This window comes from Nyctereutes procyonoides, unplaced genomic scaffold (assembly GCF_905146905.1).
Source record: "Nyctereutes procyonoides isolate TBG_1078 unplaced genomic scaffold, NYPRO_anot_genome, whole genome shotgun sequence".
Taxonomy (NCBI): domain Eukaryota; kingdom Metazoa; phylum Chordata; class Mammalia; order Carnivora; family Canidae; genus Nyctereutes; species Nyctereutes procyonoides.
The window spans coordinates 55,889,144-55,909,865 of record NW_026575121.1 but is presented as its reverse complement, the minus strand read 5'-3'; positions in this window follow the sequence as shown (position 1 = coordinate 55,909,865).

The following is a 20,722-nucleotide window of genomic DNA, read 5'->3' as shown; positions in this document are numbered from 1 at the left end:
GTCTCTCTTCCCCACTTGTGCTCTCTCTCTTTCTCATGTGCAAGTTCTCTCTCTCTCTCAATAAATAAATATTTCAAAAATATAAATAAGGGAAAATAAATTTAGGTTCTATGATATATACATATATATTTCATATATATGTAGTTACAGATGAATAAATAACTTACTATTGTGTGCTATTTAGGGAAAAAGGCAGAAAAGCAGGTAAGGAGAAAGGATGAGTTTGGAAGTAAAAGACCAGGCTAGAGTTCAGTTTTAATTGCTTGGTTCTGTTTTGTTTAAGGATACAGAAACAGATAATGAAAAGTCTAAAAATTCATGAAAAAAAAAAAGGTAAATAACTATGGGCCCTTAAAAATCAAGGAGTGCTTGCCATAGCACAAAAATAAAACATAATTTTTAAACCAGAAGAAGAAAAGATTGATCTATTAAAGAACAGAAAAGGAGAAAAAATTAAATCTATGGTTCAAAAAAACACAAAAAATGCCATAGTAAATGTGGCTATAAGACTTACAGGAATACTTTCATTCTGTGATCAAGACATTCTCAGACTCGGGATCCTCCAATATAACAGATTGAACAATTTGTTGTCTAGAAGAGACACAGTTAAAAACCAAAGGATCCAGGAGGATTGTAAATCAAGGGATCAAGAAAGTTATAACCAGACAGAGGTAAGCCATAAGAAAGCCAAGACAACGACTTTAATATCATGAAAAGTAAAACTCAAAGCAAAAATGTCATAGCTGACATTAAATAATAAAATAACATATCTTAGGATATTATTTTATAAACATTTATTGGCCTGACAACATTGCCTCACAAAATATAAAGAAACAACTAACAAAATTTAAGAAGAAAGAGATAACTCAAAAAAGTTAATTAGTCTTGCTCGTAGGGAAAAGAAAGTATATTACACTTCACTGAGATACTGTACATTATTTATAAGCCCCATAAAAATCTGAATATTTGGCAATGTATTTTATTAGTGAGACCACAGAGAAATGTGCTTGCTTGTATGCTGTGGGTGGCAATGCAAAATCATTCAACGCTTTGGAAAAGGATTTGTCTCTTTATAGAAAAGCTCTAGAAGAATTAACTCTGACCCAGCAGTCCTACTCCTTAAAAATCTATCTCAAAGACACAGTGACAAAAATACAAAATGAAATTCACACAGGGTACCTTTTCAGCATTTATGTCTCATAGCAACATACTGGAGACAACCCAGGTGACCACTAACAGAACGTTGAAAAACTTAACACATCCCCAAGATGGGAAGCATGTGACCAAGTATAACAAGCACTACAGAGGAGCTCTAGAGAGTGAAAGATCTCTAGGCTATATTGTTAATGAAAGAGGCAAAGTAGAGACAGGGGTAACATTTTTTTTTTTAATTTTATTTATTTGAGAGAGGGAGAGAGAGAGAGTAGGTATGCATGAGCAGGGGGAAGGGCAGAAGGAGAGGGCAAAGCTGACTCCTGCCTGACCCAGGGCTGGATCTCAGGACCCTGAGCTCAAGGCAGACGCTTAACCAACTGAGCCATCCAGGTGCTCTGACAGTGATTACTTTTTACAAACTCTTCAGTAAGTAAGAGGGAAGGCAATATATACTTTTTCAAAAGAAACAATGTAAGGATAAATAATAAGCTGGTTATCTCTGGGAGAAGGAAAGAAGTAAATTTCTGAGCAAATAACAAAATAGTTAGGTTGAAAATCTTGTAATATTGCATTTAAATTGAAAATATCACCACAGTTTTATGATATGCCTGGTTTTACAAACCGTATATATGTTCCAGACTAGGAGCCAGGAACTTACGAGCCCTGCTGGCCCTCACCTATGCTCTCCCAAAATAATTCCTATGAAAGGAGCCTGGCACATAGACCTACAGCTGATGCCAGGTCTGTGGTGGAAAGTTCATACATTTGTATCTTTCTGGCATAAATTTTTGTTATGCCAAAAAGTAAGGAAGTTATCAAAGACTAACAAATCTACTAAAAGGACACAAGAACTCACCTAAAGATGCTTCTGTTGGCCTTAAAGGGAGAAACTGGACCATGAAAAAGAGTCCTGATAACAAATGGAGATGCTTCCATCATATTTATGTGCACAAGATCTTGGTATTAAAATATACAGGTTGGTCACCACTGGAGGTTGCTAGGATGCCAGCCCATGATTCTGAAAACTGATAAAGGCAAGAAAATCAAATATCCATTCTGAATTATTTTTGCTAGTTCTATTTCAGGGTAAGAAAATGGCTGCTGAGGGACATGTCTTTCCTACAGAAGATTTCCAGCTAATAAATGCAGAAGGAATGAGAATCACAAAATCACCATTTTGCTATTTCTAATGACATAATACATTTAGGCAACAATGACGCAAGATCTCTGATTTTAAGTTTAGCAAAATTGGAAATCAATAGCAACAACAACAAAAAGACTAAACAAAGTTCCACATACATGAATACAAGAGATTATTACTAGAGGAGTTTGGAGTTAAAGAATAAATTACATGAGAAATTGTGAAATATTTAAGCTGAACAGTAGAATTCTACATGTCAAAATGTGTGCAATGCATTCAAAATAGCATGTAGCTTGTGATGAATTACTTGGCGAGCAAGAAAGTTGGAAAATAAATAAGCTAAGCAATTTAAGAAGTTGAAAAAAAAGAACAAGAGGATAAATTCAAAGGAAAGAGGTGGAAACAAAGAAAATACATAGGAGGGTAAATCAGTGAAATGGAGAATTACAACAAACCCAAGAATAGTAGTGATCTATGAAGTAAGGAGCATCGGGATCACTCGACTTTCTGCCCTTGAGATCAAATACTATGCAAGTGCATAAGCCAAAGTCTAGAAATAAAGTCTAGATCTGCAAAGGCCTCAATATAATATAGTCTAGTAGTGTCCTTCAAATTCTTTTTAACAGTTTCTAACTCCTTTCAGATGTACTAAATGCAATGAGAGGATGACCTCAAAGTCTGAGAAAACAGTCCCCACTCAATTGCCACTACCTCAGACATCAGCAGCAAGTGCAGGAACCACCTTTGTTGCCATCAGCTGACTACAAATTCAAGGATCTCCACACTCACCCCTGGGTTCAATAACTCACTAAAAAGACTCATAGAACTCACTGAGGCTCTTACACTCATGGTCACTTTTTTTTTTTTTTTTTTTTTTTTTTTTTGCAGGCAAAGGATGTGAACTACAACAGTCAGAGGAAGAAGGCTAGAGGATGGAATCAGGACACATCATTATAAGTCTACTGGAGAAGCTCACCCAGACTTCTAGGGTCCTGGGTTTTTGTGAGGACCCCATCACACACTGCTTGCCTCTCCTGGAGGTTTGGGCTAATGCCTTTTTTCTCCAGCTCCTCCAAAAGTCAAAATTAATATTGCTTGCCCACCAAGGTCCCCATCATAAGCACATTGTCAGACTGTCCAGTGGCCAATGTCCCAGGCAGACAAGGATGTGCCTATCAGGCAGGACACTCCAGGTGCCTAGAAATCACATCTCAGTATCAGAGAGCAAAGGTCAGGCCACTTTTTCTTTTCTTTCTTCTTTTTTTTTTTTTTTTAAAGAAACTACGAGGGCACCTGGGTGACTCAGTGGTTGAGCATCTGCCTTTGGCTCAGGTTGGGATCTTGGGGTCCTAGGATTGAGTCTTATATCAGGCTCCCCACAGGGAGCCTGCTTTTCCCTCTGCCTATGTCTCTGCCTCTCTCTCTGTCTCTGATGAATAAATAAACAAAATCTTAAAGAGAGAGAGAGAGAGAGAAAGCATGAGCTAGGGGGAGGGCCAAAGGGGGATGGAAAGAGAGAATCTTAGTGGAGCCTGACTTGGGGCTCCATATTATGACCGAGCAGAAATCAAGAGTCACAAGCTTACCTTCCAGACCACTCCTTAGGTAAGGATCATTCATCACCGCACACTGAACAAGAATTTTGGGAAATGAGACAAGAGAAACTTTTTTAAGACCTGGGTGATCCTGATAAGCTAGATTCAGAAACTGGTGATATAGTTAATATTGCATGTACAAGTGAAAAATCTGAAGACACAAGAAATTAAATGGTTTGTTTATGTGGCAATGATCACACAGACAATAAGAGAGGAGATAAGTCTAGAGCTTGGCAGCTTGACTGAGCTACAGAGGACATGGGTCACCATTGGACATCCTCTCCCATATTACTCACGCATTGTCTGCTGATGGAACAATGCCTTTCCCTTGTATCTATAAACCTGTTCACATGCAAAAGTATTGATGAATTCTTTATGACATTGTAATTACAAAGTGGCAAAGGAAGTTTGGAAGGTGTGCTCTGTAGAGAAGACTAAAGAGTAACAGCATGAGTATCATTTACCTATTACACCAACAATCTCATCCTTGCCTTAGCCAATCTCTGTGAGAAAATTTAATCTCCTCAGTCAAACATTAGCAATTGCTAATTTAATAAACCGAAATGGAAGAAAAGTCCGGTGGTCCAATTATTTCTTAAATAATTTACCATTCATTCAACTTCACCTGTGTTTCACCTATGCAGGAATCTTGTATAGTACCTTCATTGCTAAGAGATCATCATCCTTACTGAACTGTCAACTATCTACTCTTCCTTTTCCCAGTTGTACCTCATAGTGGCACTTAATATCATAGAAATATCAGAATCAGATCAGAATCTATTTTCTTATTCTGCGTTGTTCATATTATTAAGCCTTGTTGCATAAATGTTGTCTTTTCCCACAGTAACTGAAATAAATCCCCCTACTCAAATTTATTATTATTGCTGAAATTTCTGAGATTGCTGATATGGAATTAATGATGCAGATATGATTTATGTCAAAAAAAATTGTCACAAGTAGATAAACAAAATCTAAATTCTACTCAACTGATAAATACTTGTTAAGATGAATTTTATTCCAATATTATCAAATCTAACTCCTAGATTTCACCAAGGTGGTGATGCTCTATCACTATCTGCTTCCAGATTTGTATGAAGATGAAGGTTTGTACAGTCCAAGCATTCTTCTGGCCATCTGTTCAGTCTGGTCACCACTGATAGGCTCATTGTCTAATGCAGCAGGATTCTTTGGCCATCTCTTTGGGGTCAAGCTTGGGTTCTGGGATTTGGGTTAGGGTTGGTGGTAAGGTCATCCTCTTGAGATGCTCAGTATATCCAATCTCTTCCAGATCATCCCCTTTCCCTGCATCCTACAAGGGAGAAGAGATGGTGGTCCAAATGAACTCACCTTTCCATTTCTGCAAATCTCTCATCCCCCTTTGCTTTGGTTTCTTCTCCATGTAAGAAACCTTTCCCCTCCTGTCTAGAACAAACCAACATCATCCTCTTAGTAAGCAAAGGTTCTAGAATATAAGACCAGGATTGGGTGTCTACAGGTAACTTCTGCTTCAGGTTTCATAATAGAAACATCAATGGGGTTTTCTCTTTGGAGGTGGGAAAAAGAAAGAAACGGGGAAAATTAGTATCTCATTGAGTCATCTTTTTTTTATAAATATTTTATCCACTTATAAGAGAGAGAGAGAGAAAGCACTAATGAGGGAGAGGCAGAAGGAGAGGAAGAAGCAGACTCCCCACTGAGCAGTAAGCCCAACACAGGACAGGATCCCAGGACTCTGGAATCATGACCTGAGCTGAAGTCAGACGCTTAACCAACTGAGCCACCCAGGCACCCCTCAATAAGCCATCTTGTTACACACGAATCCAGAGGACGATGGTTTGTTATAGTCTTTTGAAGTGATAGTAGTAGAAAAGAGCAAAAAGTGTTAGTGTGGAATAGTGCCCCCTCACTACTCCTGTGACAACACAAGAATGGATTGGTCCAGATCATCAGCCCACAATCATGGTATTACTTTCTTTTACCCTCTGCTTGAAAAGGCATAAGACATGAGACGGCAGTCACTTATTTTAATGTGTTTGGTATATAGGTTAAGAAAATATTGCTATTCATTCATAAGAGCTGTTAGAATTGAACACATACAAATGATTAGTTGAAGTTATTAGTCTTTTGCTAAAAATGTAGTGTGACTACACAGAAAGAACCAAGGTGCTCTTCTCTCTGAAGTAGAAGATATCATAACTATCTTGTGCTCGGGACAAATACTTATATATCATTTACATCATTCACCATCATTTTGGGTAAACCACCTTCAAACTTTAAGGGTTAGCAAACTGCAATGTGGAGCACCAGAGCTAAGAATGGTTGTTGCTTTTTTTAAATTATTTTTTTAAAGTCAAAAGAAGAATGATATTTCATGACACTGGACATTTATGAAATCGAAAGGAAATGGACATGAGCAAAGTTTTATAGGAACGCAGCCATCTCAATGGTTTATAGAGTGTCTCTATCCATTTCTGTGCTACAATAATGGAGTTAGGAGTTGCAGCAGAGAGAGTGTGGTCCACTAAACCCCAAAATATTTACTCTTTAGTCCTTTCCATAAAATTATGGCTAACTCCTGCATTAGAATGTATTGGAGGCAGAAAGAGAGGAGGTTTGGGTTGTTTGGGTTTATTTTTAACATGTGTTTTCTGGTTCTATTCCCAAGGTTCTAATTGTGCAGCTTGTATAGAAGACCAGGAATCTGCATATTTAATAAGCATCTCAGGTGATACTGTAGCAAAAGATCCTGGGATCACTCTGAAAAAAGCATTTTTAAACCCAGTTCTGAATGTACATATCGCCTGTGGATATCTCCTCCTGGGCAAATAAACATTCCTTATCTCTCTAGGATATTCAGGGGAATAAGTACATTTAAATAATAAACTATAAATAGATGTTTAAATATTTAAATATTCTTATTTGCTAAGCCTGAGGTGCCTTTGTGCCTTTTTTAAAAATAAATTTACTTCCTACATATACTTGGGAAAAAAGAAATCATTCTTTCTAAATAACATTTGTCAGAAATAATAATTCTCTTCTTCCCCAATCTAGCTCAAATTTAAACGTTTGAACAAAAAGAACATAACTAAGAATAAAATGTGAGGGAAAGGAAATATTTCCATAACAATGTGTGCAGAGACTAACCCTACCCAGGAGGCACACATGGCAGAAAATGCTGTATTTAAGGATACAAAACGCTTTCTGTTTCAAGTTACAATTTAAAGACACTTGTAGGTTTTCACAATTTTTCTTCAAGGTTAAAATTTCTGAGATTATTCCTAAGAATGTTGGGGAAATAGATCACCAGGAAATGCTTCTTTATCTGCTTCTTAACAGATAGTGGGTGATGTGTATAAAGCACGTATTCACAAACGAAAAAGAAAGAGGAGCTGAAATGTCGGATTTAAAACTTTTAAATTCAGCCTATAATTACATTGCAGTACATTTGTGATATTTTTAAAATTCTAATAAAATAAATATGATAAATTTAAAGAATATTAATGAGTTGTGACTCAGCCAATTAAGCTGGGTTTTCCCACTAATGGAGGATCAAAGTTATTAGAGCTTCTATCTTAACTCCTTTGGGACATTTTCAGTTCTTGGTTCTTGGTGCAGAGAATGTGGATCATCATGGAGTATGGTCCAGTTCAGTTGGTCACAGGACCTAACCTTCCCTAAGCATAGGGTCTATACAGTAGGAATATTTAGGCCCATAACAATATGTTTGCTGATCCTTCTCTCAACTTTACTGACCACCACTCTGCTGCCTGGTTAGCATTTCAGCTCAGCCTTCCTTCTTCAAGTCCACACAGATCAACCTTCTCTGATCACCATTCCTTTCTTTCCCTCTTGGCTATATTCTACTTTCACACCCTTAAGTCTACATATTCAGAAGAAATTCCTGTAAGAACATCAATCTTGGTTGTGCCAGAGTTCTGGATGCCTTCTCATCAATCCTGGTTTCCAGGAGACACTGTAATTGTGTTTCTCAGCCTTTCAATTCATGGACCTATAAAGGCAGAAAAGAGTGAATGCATACACCCAGGAGGTATAAGACATGCCCTAACCTGCCTGCAAGTGCCCTTTACTGTCTCACATAGGGTAGTATAAGTTGACCAGATGACTGATAGCTATATAGACACGGTACCATTTTGTAATTGTAAACCTGAAGTCTATGAAATGACCTTGAATCCAATCCAATCCAATGGTTGAAACAGTCCCTTATCTACTTTTAAGCCCTTTAGTTTTGGGTAGGCTGGAGTACTTATAGGATCTCTTGGTGCAGGGTAAGAGCCAAGATCCTTGGGATTGGTGTTCTTTGCCTCCTCTGGTCTCCAGAGGGATGTCCCTATCTATCTGGCATTGAAAGCTACAGTAGTTTATCATGAAGTCTGGTCTCCCTCACCACCAGAACCTATATCTTCTCTGAGAACCTGAATCTTACCATAGTTCTCACCTGTCACAGATGCCTCGCATAGACCATGCCTTGTCAAGAAGCCTTCCCATAGTCTTTTCGGAAGGGTGACCTCATCTCTTAATGTAAATGGTCTTTGACAAGTTTCAGCTATCTTCTGAGTCTTATATTAAGGAATTTGGGGACTTCCTTTACCCCCTGTCTACCACATAGGAACCAAAACTGACACAGCAAATCTTAATTTCTGTGAATTATATCCTTTCCAAAAACAATATGTTGAAGTCCTAACCCCTAGTACCTCAGAATGGGACCTTATTTGTAAATAAGGTTGTTGCAGATAGAATTAGGCTAAGATGAAGTTATGCTAGAGTAGGAGAGGCCTTAATCAAATATGACTGATATCCTTATGACAAGAGAGAAGGCTCTGGTGACAACGGAGGCAGAGATTGGAGTGGCACACCTACAAGTCAAGGAACTCTGAGGATTGTCAGAAAATACTAGAAGCTAGAAGAGGCAAGGAAAAGTTAGCTCCTAGAGGTTCTCAAGACAGTATGTTCCTACAAATACTTTTATTTCAGACTTCTAGACCATGAGACAATAAGTGTGTGTTATTTTAAGCCACACAATCTGTGGTACTTTGTCCGGCAGCCCTGAACAACTCATGCAACCTACTTCTGTGGTGTTGTCTACTTTGACCTGGATGGTCTCTACGCTGGGGCCGAAGCAGCTGGCGCTGATGTCGAAGCAATTCCCAAGCCCTAAGTCGGGAAGGCAGCAGAAGCCCCTTTTCTCCTAAGTTCTTCCTTACCCAGCTAATCTAAGTCCCGAGCTGACATCTTGAAAGAGAAAACCAGAGCAGAATATTGACCGCTTCACTATCCTCTCCGATTTCTCTTTCCCCACCAATCCCTGGTCTTAGAGGGACAGCCTTCCTGCCTCCCTCTATGTCATGACTATCCTCCCACAGCACAGCTTAATGTCTTATGAGCTTGTCTGTCCTGGATTGAAGAGGAACCTTCTTTATTTTTATTTATTTATTTGTTTGTTTGTTTGTTTGTTTGTTTATTTTTTAGGAAACTTCTTTACACCGTGGGGCACCATATGACTCAAATATTCAAGTCAAGGAGACCTTGGCTGGCTCAGTTGGAAGAGCATGTGACTCTTGATCTTGGAGTCTTGAGTTCAAGTTCCACATGGGGTGTAGGATTACTTAATCAAATATTCAAGTCAAACACTTGATAAGCTAAATAAGATTGAAAAGAATTTGGAAATAAGGGGCTCTCCTCGGAAGAAAATGTGTCTCTGGAAAGAGACTACTAATTCATAGCCAGGAAAATATTGGCCTGTTTCACAGTCCCTTCACATGGATATGATCAATTGATATCAAGTACAGTGACACTGGACTTATGAAAGGCTAGCTGCTCTATATATTCATTCTTTGCTACTATCCTATGATTTGCACTTAATTCTGCTGCACCTGGTAGCCTCTGTCGGCTTTGGAGGGAAGAGTATTAGAGTTGACGCTCCTCGCACATGGATGCTGGACACAGGTGTATGTAGGATGAGGACAACCGAGGAGTACCAAGTCATTCTCTGGGACCTTCAGAAGTCCTGAGAAAGGAGAGAGTGACTTCTCTACCCATCCTGGGACCTCAGATTTTCACGTTGCATTGAACCCTTGCAAATAATGCAGTTGGTCACATTGAGAATGAAATGAAAGCTTCTTATCTCCTCTCTGTACATCCAAGGTAATAGGCAGTGGCTAATGAGAGCTCCTGGCTTAAGGACTGGTGTGGTGAGAGCTCAAGAAAACCTGAAAACTTGGGAGGAGAGCAGGGAAAAGACAATGACAGCCGAGGGCAGGACAGGAGCAAGGTGACAGGTGGCAGCACCAACCCCCCCACTTGGACACAACCTGACTGGAAATCAGCTCTTGTGAAGTAGTAGGAATACTTTGTTTTCAAATGTGAGAGTTAGTGTCTCTGTTACTGATTAGGTACTCAGATTCTTAAAGCACCATAGAGAAGTAATCAGGTAAAGATGCAATCGATTTTCAACCACAGACTTATTGGGACCAAATGTTTCTGCAACTAAAGAAGCCCCAAGAAATATGTGAGTGACCTACACTTCCCTGAACTACGGCCCACTGGCCTGTCCTCCGACTTTCTATTTGCACTTGTTTTCTTCTAATAAACAGATACACGGGACTTCTATTACTGGAAAACCTAAAGGCAAAGTCAAAAAAGGCTAAAATTAGACTTTGCATTTCCAGGTGGAATACCAACATGCATGCATCTTATTGTTAAAAGCAAACATGCTTATGTGTGCGTGTGTGCCTACATGTGCATGAGTGTGTGTGTGTGTGTGTGTGTGTGACACAGAGACAGTCACTGCCGCGTTGGACCTCACCCTGAGCCCCAGTCCTCTGAAGCCTGTCAGAGAACACATGGGGAAGCATCATGTGGTTTTGCCCGAGGTGGAAGAGAGGACAGCCAAGTGGTGAACCGGTTCAACAGAAGGCACAGCAGATCCACGGGAGGCAGTTTTCCTTTCCTTGCTGTCTTCTGGCCGCAGAGAACACGGGGCTGATCTACGAAACCAGAAAGAAAAAAGAAGTTAGAGAGAAAGTAATCTTCCCTTGAGTCCTAGTTACTGGAAGGTCTTGTCTTTAGGGACATAATTTTTCAATGGTTTGGTGAATATGGATTTGGGCAAGTGCTATGTAGGCCCCATTTTGTAAGCAGATAAAATTATGGCTATAAGACTAGAAAGCAGGCCACAATTGTTTTATGAAGTTATTTGGATTCATGCTGAGCCTTTTTGTGCTTTGGTAGGTTTCACCCATGGATGGGGATGCTTTCTCCATTGGGCACCCATAGGGTGTTATGCCCAGTGACACCAGGCAATCTGGCAAAATGTACCTGCTCCACATAATGGTAATTCCATGTGTTTTGTGTAGTTCTTGTCTGTCCAACTTCATTTTTAAATTACTTTCTTTTCTTTTTTTTTTAAAGTTCATTTATTTATTCATGAGAGACATGGAGAGAGAGTCAGAGACACATGCAGAGGGAGAAGCAGGCTCTCTGAGGGAAGCCCAATGCAGGGCTCAATTCCAGGACCCTGGTATCACAACCTGAGCCAAACGCAGACCCTCAACTACTGAGCCACACAGTCATCCTGAAGTACTTGCTTTTCTTATCAATAATAAAAAATGTATTGCGTACTTATTCTGTGTGAAGCCCTTTAAATAAATCATCCATGTAATTCTTATGCCCACCCCGTTGGGGCAGGTGCTAGTGTGAGATGCCCTTTAGGAAAGGTGTAGGTGGAATGAACTTATAGAACCAAGTGGAGGGTCTGTATGAATCCAAGTGCATGCTCTTTAATCAGGTTTATGACATATCATAGATATGGCCAAAGAATGATACAGTGCTTTAAAGAGAAAATAAAACTGGGAGAAAATACATTGCAATAATTCTATTAGGCTGTTGTGAATTCTTTCTATAGTAGTTGAAAAAAAAACTAATGAAAAAAGCTCAGCATTTTCCATTGTTTCTTATCACAGACTCCCTTTTCCCCTTCATTCAACTACTGTATTGCTACAAAACATATCATAACAAAGTGCTTTTGACCTTTTTTCTAATCCCTGGGGCCCCAGATACAAACATTTATTCCTGGGGAAAATACCTTAATTGGGACATAAAAATTACAGGTGAAAATGATATTACATTTGATAAAAAGGAACAAGACATGTGAGAATTTTTGAAAGAAGCAAATCCAAATTTTTACATTTCAAACAGATTAATTTTTAATGGACGTCACACATATAATGTCTTCAATAATAAACACAAAAAGCAGTTACTTTCAGGGCTTCCAAAAAGATACAGTCAAAAAAAAAAAAAAAAAAAAACAAACAAAGAGACACAGTCTTTCCCTGATCCACCCTCCTCCGGTAACTGCTTCCCAGAGACAAGACCACTTTTACATATTTTGGCTTTAGTTTTGCTGCTGGTTATTTTTGTATCACTAAGGAAAATGGCCATATTGCTGCCTTGATGCATGAGATGTGAGCATGATCCAGTGATTTCCACCTGCAGTTGGCAAGGGAAGGCAAAGAAAGGCCATTGAAGACTCCAAGTCATATCCCAGCCAAACCCTGTCCCATGGACACAGCCTGTCTTCCACAAACCCATGGAAAATAAAAGTCAGTTCTGAAACTAGTGAGGAGGTCAAGCCTTCAGTAACCAACTTACACACACACACACACACACACACACACACACACACACACGAAGAATGTGACCTTTGGCCTCCCTGAAGAATGAAGTCCATCTAGCAGTCCTTCAGGGAAGTTCTAGGCACAGACAACTCAAAAGGATTCTTGTTGAAATCCTTTTTCTTTCTACTTTGTTTTCGCTCACACCCTTTGCTTGGCTGAGTGGGTAATCCAGGACTTTTGAAATTCCAGGGCATTGTGTGTGCTGGCTACGAAACCCGACCCCAGTGTGAAGGCTCCAGGAAGTCGTTTTAAGGAACCAAGAATATTTTGTAAACAGACAACTAGCACTGGATTGAACACAAATACACATAAGCCACCACTTGTTTGTGTCTGCTAATGGTCTTCAGGGTTGGAGACAAGGTTTTAGGTTTTAGCTTACACTTCAATGCAGCCCAAATTAGTATGGCCAGCAGCAGTCATGTGATTTTCTTCACTTAAGAAGTGATGGACTTTTTAAAATAAAAGGCACAGCACTTTTTTCTATGGGAGTCTCCTCAAAAGTAATCCTAGCTATCTTTAATAAAAGAGAAACAAGGAGCATGCTTTTGGATGTAGAAATAGACACAGTGTAGATGGGCAAGATCTAAAATAGCCAAGTGTGCTGAGTATTTCCCAGTGGTCATTCCCAGGGACCTTGGGATTGTTTACATGATCTTAAAATATTTTTAACAGTCTTGAGATATGGCAAAGCCAGAACGTTTTTGATTTGGGAAACAACATAACAATCAAGTTTTTTCTGGCAGATTTTATAATATGACTTTAGTAGGGAAAACATAATGAATGTACGAAATAACCTGTCTGCTCACATTTGAGCAAATGTGGATTCAGTTACACAACTGTGTATGTGTGTGTGTGTGTGTGTGTGTACATAAAGCACCTACCCAAACTTTTCAGAAAAGTGACAATGAATCTTTGAGTCTGTTACCATCCACATCATGCTTTACCTCATACAAATCAGTGCATGAGAGTTGTGTTCGGCTCATTTCCCTGGCCCTGTCTGCAATAAAATCTACATCGTCTATTCCCAATCTGCTATGCAAACACATCATTATCACAGATTCAGGAAAATCAGACTTTCTGAAAAAATTTCCTGAATGCTGATTCATTTTACATTTTCCCACCACAGAAGAGACATTCATGAATGTCTGTCACAATTGTGATGACATGTGCACAAATCTATGACAGAAGAGCCAACGAGCTCTCATCTTGGAGAAAGAATCCGCCGTGAAAGGAATTTAAAAATAAGAGCAGACAAGAGTCATGGTTCAGCCAATGAAGAGTTTGTTAAGCAGAAAATAGAAGAGTTTTCAATTAGCTAAATGAATCGGGAAGGCCACCTGTTTTTCTCAATCACAACAAAGTCTTCAACTATCACATGGACATCATCACCAGATACACTTCTATGTTTCCCTCCATGATTTTTCAGCACATGGCTTTGTGCCGTGGAAAGGACACAGTGAATATCGTGACATGTTATGAGTCGCATTGCACTTACTTAGCGATGCATTCACTGACATGTCTGGCAATTCTAATTCTACACTTCAATGGATGTTGGTTGAAGGCTGAGTTGGCTTAGCAGAGATGCATCTTTCTTTTGGATTTCTGTGTTTTGTTATGTACTCTTTCACAGGGAAAAAGAAAAGAAAAAATCAAATGTGGACACCTATTAAAGATGACAGCAAAACAGACATAAAGGACTGAGCCCTCCTGGTATAAGCTCATCTGCCAAGAAGAGCATCCGGAGTCTGGAAGGTTGGTCCTCGCCTGGTCACGGGCGTGGCATGTCACCTGGGGTGTGTTGCCATCCTGGAAACCTATTTTTCCTTAATAGCAGTAGCCTCCTCCAGGAAAGGTTAGTGAGCTCTCTGATTGAAATGACAGACCAAAATAAAAATGGTCCTTTCTCTTCTGTCACTGTTGAATGGCTTCCCCCATAGCCTGAGCACAGGGTAAATCCTCAGAGTTAAGATGGTGCTTATTTTTAGAAGTACTGTAAGCTCCGTGGGTACGAACACAAGGCATTTGTCTTAGCAGTTAACAAATTGCCATCATGTTAACAATTTCCCTCTTGTGCTACTAAATCACCAACAACTAAAAGTAGAAAACGTATTATCAACTGTGGGCTGTGATTTAGGGAGTGTTTATCTAGACAGAATCTGTAAGACAGTAAAGAAAGTTGGATTTCTCATTGAAGACTTTGCTTGAAATCTTGTCTGTGTCCCTGAAGGCTGAAGGACCTTGAGAAAGTCCCCTCAACGGTCAGAAACTCAGTGTCTCTTCTTCATTGTGAGCATAATAACATCTATCCTAAACATTAAGGGAGCAAAAACAAGTAAGACAAAGGCCTGCGGGGCTGCTTTAAAATACGGCATCCAATTCTGAGTTTCTCACTTTCGTTCAGAATGCTTCTACATTCTAAAAAACAATTTAAATGATGCCACGAGAGAAAGAAAACTGAATGAGATTCACTTGATTTACCAGATTCAGTTTCTCATAAACTTAAATAACTGTTTCACTGAATTTGTAACTTCCTAACTAATGATTCTGGAATTGTTTAGAAGCATTCACCGAGGACCCAAAGAGGAGCAAAGGTTGACCTTTAAACTTCAGAAGCATCCCCTGATGGTATTTTTGTTATTTTCAACTTATTCTGGAATCCTCCCTCCCAGAAAAAAAAAGCTGGCTTCTGGAAAGAATTTCTGTGGATCCCATTGTCATCGCTGTACACCCATCTCAGCAGAAGGCTACATTTTGTTCGCAGTGATCACATCCCTGCTATGAGTGTAGTCACCGCCTGGAGAATTGAGACAACTTGAGAGATAATTTAATATTGAAAATAATTACTCTTCCCACCACTATTGCACTATCTCAAATGATATTTTCCCCTTAATTATGTAATTAATTGCCTCAGTTCTTCATTTCACTCTGATGGAAAACCCGTGAAACACCCAGCCTCGGAGAGCAAGATATTATGATTTTCCATCTACAAACAAATAAACAAAACTGGGGGGTAGACAAAAAAAATTGTGACAAAACTAAATGTATTCCCAAGACTCAAGTATGCTACGTTTCTGCATCTAAACAAATATTCCTGTTTATGAGATTAACACATCAATGGCGACAGAGACACCCTCTCTGAGAGACAGCAGGGCCAGGAGGACGTCATGCTGTGGACGGGCGGGTGCTCAGGTGGTGCTCTGCCAGCTCGAGGAGCTTTACGGAGCCCCAAAGTCGTGGTAATGATTGTTCAGTCACTGAAGTATGTGCAGCTGTAATGTGTGGGTGGTCCCACATTCTTCCCAGATCCTGAATTCAGCTGTAAGGCAATGACTCCCAAATGCACATCCCTAGACCAGATCACTATTCTAAGTTCCAACCAATTAAATCCAACTCTCTAGAGGACCTCACTCTTGGGATATGGGCAAGTCCCTTCCACATTTCTAAGCTTCTGATACCATGAAGTCTTTAAAAGCAGGGGCTCCAGGGGCGCCTGGGTGGCGCTGTCAGTCAAGCACTTGGCTCTTGGTTTTGGCTCAGGTCATGATCTCATGGTTTGTGAGACTGAGACCTACATTAGTCTCTATGCTCAGTGGAGAGTCAGCTTAAGGAATCTCTCTGTCCCTTTCCCTCTGCACCTCCCCACTGCATACTCTCTCTCTCTCTCATGTTCTCTCTCTCTAAAATAAATAAATCTTAAAAAAAAAAAAAAAAAAAGCATATGCTCTAGAGCCAGATTGCCCCCATTCAAATTTTGACTCTTCTACTTTACAAGCTGTGTGATCTTGGCCAAAGTACCTAGTCTCTCTGTGCCTTAGTTTCTTCTAAAAGGGGGGAAATAATAATAATACACTGTCACAGAGTTATTGGGAGAATTAAGTTAGTTAGTTTCTGAAAGGGCCTTCAGTACTGCCTGACACTATAGTAAACACTCAATAACTGCCAGATTCTCTTGTTGTGATTCTTCTTCAGTTTCAATGAATGGCTCCAGGAGTTCCCGGCCTTTTAAACCTGGGTCCATCTCTGGGACCAATCACTGACAGGTTCGGTGACCTTTGGCAAGTGACACAACCTCTTTGAGAGCCTCATTCCTCATCTTGGGAAATTGGCTTGACAGAGATTTCTTTTTTTTTTTTTAATATTTTATTTATTTATTCATTCATGAGAGACACAGGCAGAGGGAGAAGCAGGCTCCATGCAGGGAGCCCGATGTGGGACTCGATCCAGGGTGTCTAGGATCACGCCCTGGGCTGAAGGCAGCGCTAAACCGCTGAGCCACCTGGGCTGCCCTTGACAGAGATTTCTAATATACACTTAGTGAAACAACTCGAGGGGAGTGCTTAGGGCAGGACCTGGAGGCCAGCCAGCTCCAAGTAAAGGTAAGCAATTGTTGCTATGGTCCTGGACTCCTCTCCTGAGCTCCCATTTCTAATTATTTAGCAAGTCTTGTTGCTTCCAACCCTTAAAAAAGTCTCCAACAGCTCCTCTCTTCCTTATGCTCCCTCTCACCTTTTGTCTTTCATCTCCTGATGGAGCCTGGGACCCCGGCTTCTAGCTCTGCAGGCCATCTGCAGACCTGCCCTGGAACAAGATTCTCAGGTGTAAGGAGGGTATATTCCTGCTCCCACCCCCCAGGCTTTCCATCCTCTCACTTCCAGCATCGTTAGAGCTGCCAGCTCAGAGAGATGCTGCGCCCCTGCTCTGTCCCCACTGCAGCCCAGCTCAGCTCTCTGCGGGGACACCCCAGTCTCATCTCCCACACAGCCTGTGGGTCTCTAGTGCCACCACCCATGCCCACCACCCAGCACGGCAGTGCGACAGTCATAGGAAACAGCAGAACAAGATACAGGGGGCAAATCCCACAAACCTTCTACCCAGATGCTTGCACTCTGAAAGTACCACTCCGTATGTGTGTTTGAGCTGTCAAGCTAGCAATTCTGTATGGTCTTGTGTAATATATAGAAGAGAATACAAATCCCCCCTCTACTTTCAAGCTGAAATATAGGAATTGACATATGCTTTTTTTTTTTTTTAGATTTTATTTATTTATTTGAGAGAGAGAGAGAGAAAACCCTGGGGGATATGGAACAGAGGAACAGGGGAGAGAATCTCAGGCAGACTCCCTGCTGAGTGCAGAGCCGGACCCTGAGATCATGACCTGAGTCAAAATCAAGAGTCAAATGTTCGACCCACTGCACCATCCAGATGCCCCGAGAATTCACATATTCTTTGGTGAGTCCGATTGGTTGCAGTGGCGGTGATGGGAAAGCTTTGGGAGTTTGCATTCACTCCTTGCTGCCATTCAGATTATTTCAGGGAAAACACGGGTCCCTTCACATCTTCTCTGAGCAACTTGACCGTCGGGACCAGCTCTGTCCCCTGCTCTCACCCAGCTGTGCCTGCACACAGGGCTCTCTCTGTGGTCCCTGCCTTTCTGTGTGAGTCCTCCCTACCTGGTCACCCTCTTACCTGTCTCTGATCTTGTAGACCCTGCAAACAGGGCGGTAACCTGTTGTTCCATATCGTCAGAGCCCAGCACGGTTCCCGACGAACGCAGGAATGCTACAGCAACAATAGGCAAAGGTCATGAGTCCCCAGAATAAATTTTGTGCCACAGGAAAAGCAAGCTGGATATCTGACTAAGCTTTTTCTTGACTCTATTTCCAGTTCTGTAAGATACACCATGAGACTATGAGAGATGGTCCTCGAGGTCGTGGATGATGTAAGCCCATGCTGGCTGATGTCACCCGGTCACGTATTGGTGGATGCCTGAAGAATACCTTAAAAATGTTTGAAGTAAAAGTTTTCAACAGTCGTGAGTAAATAATTCAATCTTCCTGGCTCATAAGGACGTTCGGGTATAGCAGGTCCTTTGAAAACATTTTGGATTATCTGCAGGTGATTTATTTTGCACGAAGATTGCCGTGGGTTCTATCCATTCCAACCTCCCTTGAGACTCCTGGGACCTGCTGCACTCTTTGTCACCAGGACTACACCCTTTCCAAGGCAACATGCCAAACAGAAACCTTTTTTTATTTGTTTTGGTGGTTTTGTTTTGGAGAGGTTTTGGTGTTTTGTTGTGGTGGGTTTTGGGGAGCTTTTTTGTTTTGTTTTGTTTTTTGTTTTTTTGGGTTTTTTTTTTTTTTTTTTTTACTTTTTGTCGACATTTGGGTTACAATAGCTGTGACAGTAGCCAAGCTGATAAGAAGGGAAAACCTTTTAAAAGTACAAACCTTGAGCAAGAAAGGAAATTACCAAATAGAGATTTTTCATTCTCCTGGAATTAAAAACAGCCTGAAATTAAAGCTGCATGACTGGAAGTCTACTCCGGTTTTTTTCTAATTGGCTTTTGAAGTCGGCAAAGAGCTGATTCTGAAAATAGAGCACAGCACTAGCCCTTCCTCCCCCCTCCTTCCAACAACAGGAGCTCCTTAGTCCCAAGAATGTCATGAACCTGGAAGCTCAAGAATTCTTCTTCAAGTTCAACTGCTCTTCTACTGTTTTCTGGCCCTTTAAAGAGAGTCACCAATAAAGTCGGCCTTAAAATTGCAGTGCTTTAAAAAAAAATAGTGCAGACTAAGCTTGATCAGGAATTTTGGCATCTCTTGAATGGAAGTCCACAAACTGACTTGTTCTAATTTGGAGCGGGGGAGGCGGGGATAGGGAGCATAGAGGGAGGTGAAAGCGAATGCCAGGAGGATATAGAAACTTCAGCCAATTAACTTTGTCTTTCTCACGCCTTGAGGGCTGGGCAGGGAGGGATCCCAGAGGTCACAGTCCAAGTATTCTTTCCTTTGGGCATGGACAGGATCTGGGTGGTCCCTCACAGTTCCTTGAACTCAAAAACTCTTAACTTTGCTTCTTCTGACCTTCCATTCCCTTCTTAGATTAATTAGTTGACGGTAAAATCAAAATGCAAAGAAGCACAGAGTACTTCTGCAAAAATCAATTGCCCTGAGTAGTTTGGAAGATGTGCATATCAGATTTCACCTTCTGTCTCTGGCTCTCACTTCCTTCAAATCCAGAGGATGGCAAAGTCACTGCCAATGGCAGCTGTTGAGCTGCTGTAGCAAGAGTATCTCCCTCCTCAAACTGTCTAAACTTTTCATTAAAAGATACATGATTGACTTTTCAATTATTGTAGTTCTTCATGCTAATCCAGGGTGAGAATAAACTATATCACAACAGAAGTAAATGGAGGACAAGTCCCAGCCACCTTAATCCAGCAGGTCTAGCTTAAAAACCATGAAATTTAGGATTTCTTTTTTTGTTGTTGTTGTTGTTTTTTTTTTATTTTTATTTTTTTTTTATTTTTTTTTTTAATATTTTTTTAATTTTTATTTATTTATGATAGGCACACAGTGAGAGAGAGAAAGGCGGAGACACAGGCAGAGGGAGAAGCAGGCTCCATGCACCGGGAGCCCGATGTGGGATTCGATCCTGGGTCTCCAGGATCGCGCCCTGGGCCAAAGGCAGGCGCTAAACCGCTGCGCCACCCAGGGATCCCTTTTTTTTTATTTTTATTTTATGATAGTCACAGAGAGAGAGAGAGAGGCTGAGACACAGGCAGAGGGAGAAGCAGGCTCCATGCACCGGGAGCCTGACGTGGGATTCGATCCCGGGTCTCCAGGATCGCACCCTGGGCCAAAGGCAGGCGCCAAACCGCTGCGCCACCCAGGGATCCCAAATTTAGGATTTCTTAAGTTTCTTTTCAAGTAGATAAAATTTTTCGAGTGGATTGTTATGCAGTCAGCTCAGGCTGCTGTAACAAAATACCATAGACTAGGGGCTTCAGTGATAGACAATTATCTCTGATGGTTCTGGAGGCTGGAAGCCCAGGATCAAGATCCCAGCAGATTTGGTTGTCAGTGAGGACCCACTTCTTGGTTTGCACCTGACAGTCTTCCAACTATGAGGGCTGTTTCAGTAAATGAGCCTCCTAACCCCGTCTCCTTCTAAACCCTAAAGACAGCATGTTTAAAGCTTATGGCTGTTTTGGTAGGATGTGTGTTTCATTTCTTTTTGTTTTGTTCTTTTCTAGTAAAGTTCTTTAACAGTAGACTTAAAGGTAAACTTGATTATACTTTAAAGCTCATTCCCCTATACAAGAGGTAGAATTGTCTAGAAGCTGGAACTCCTTA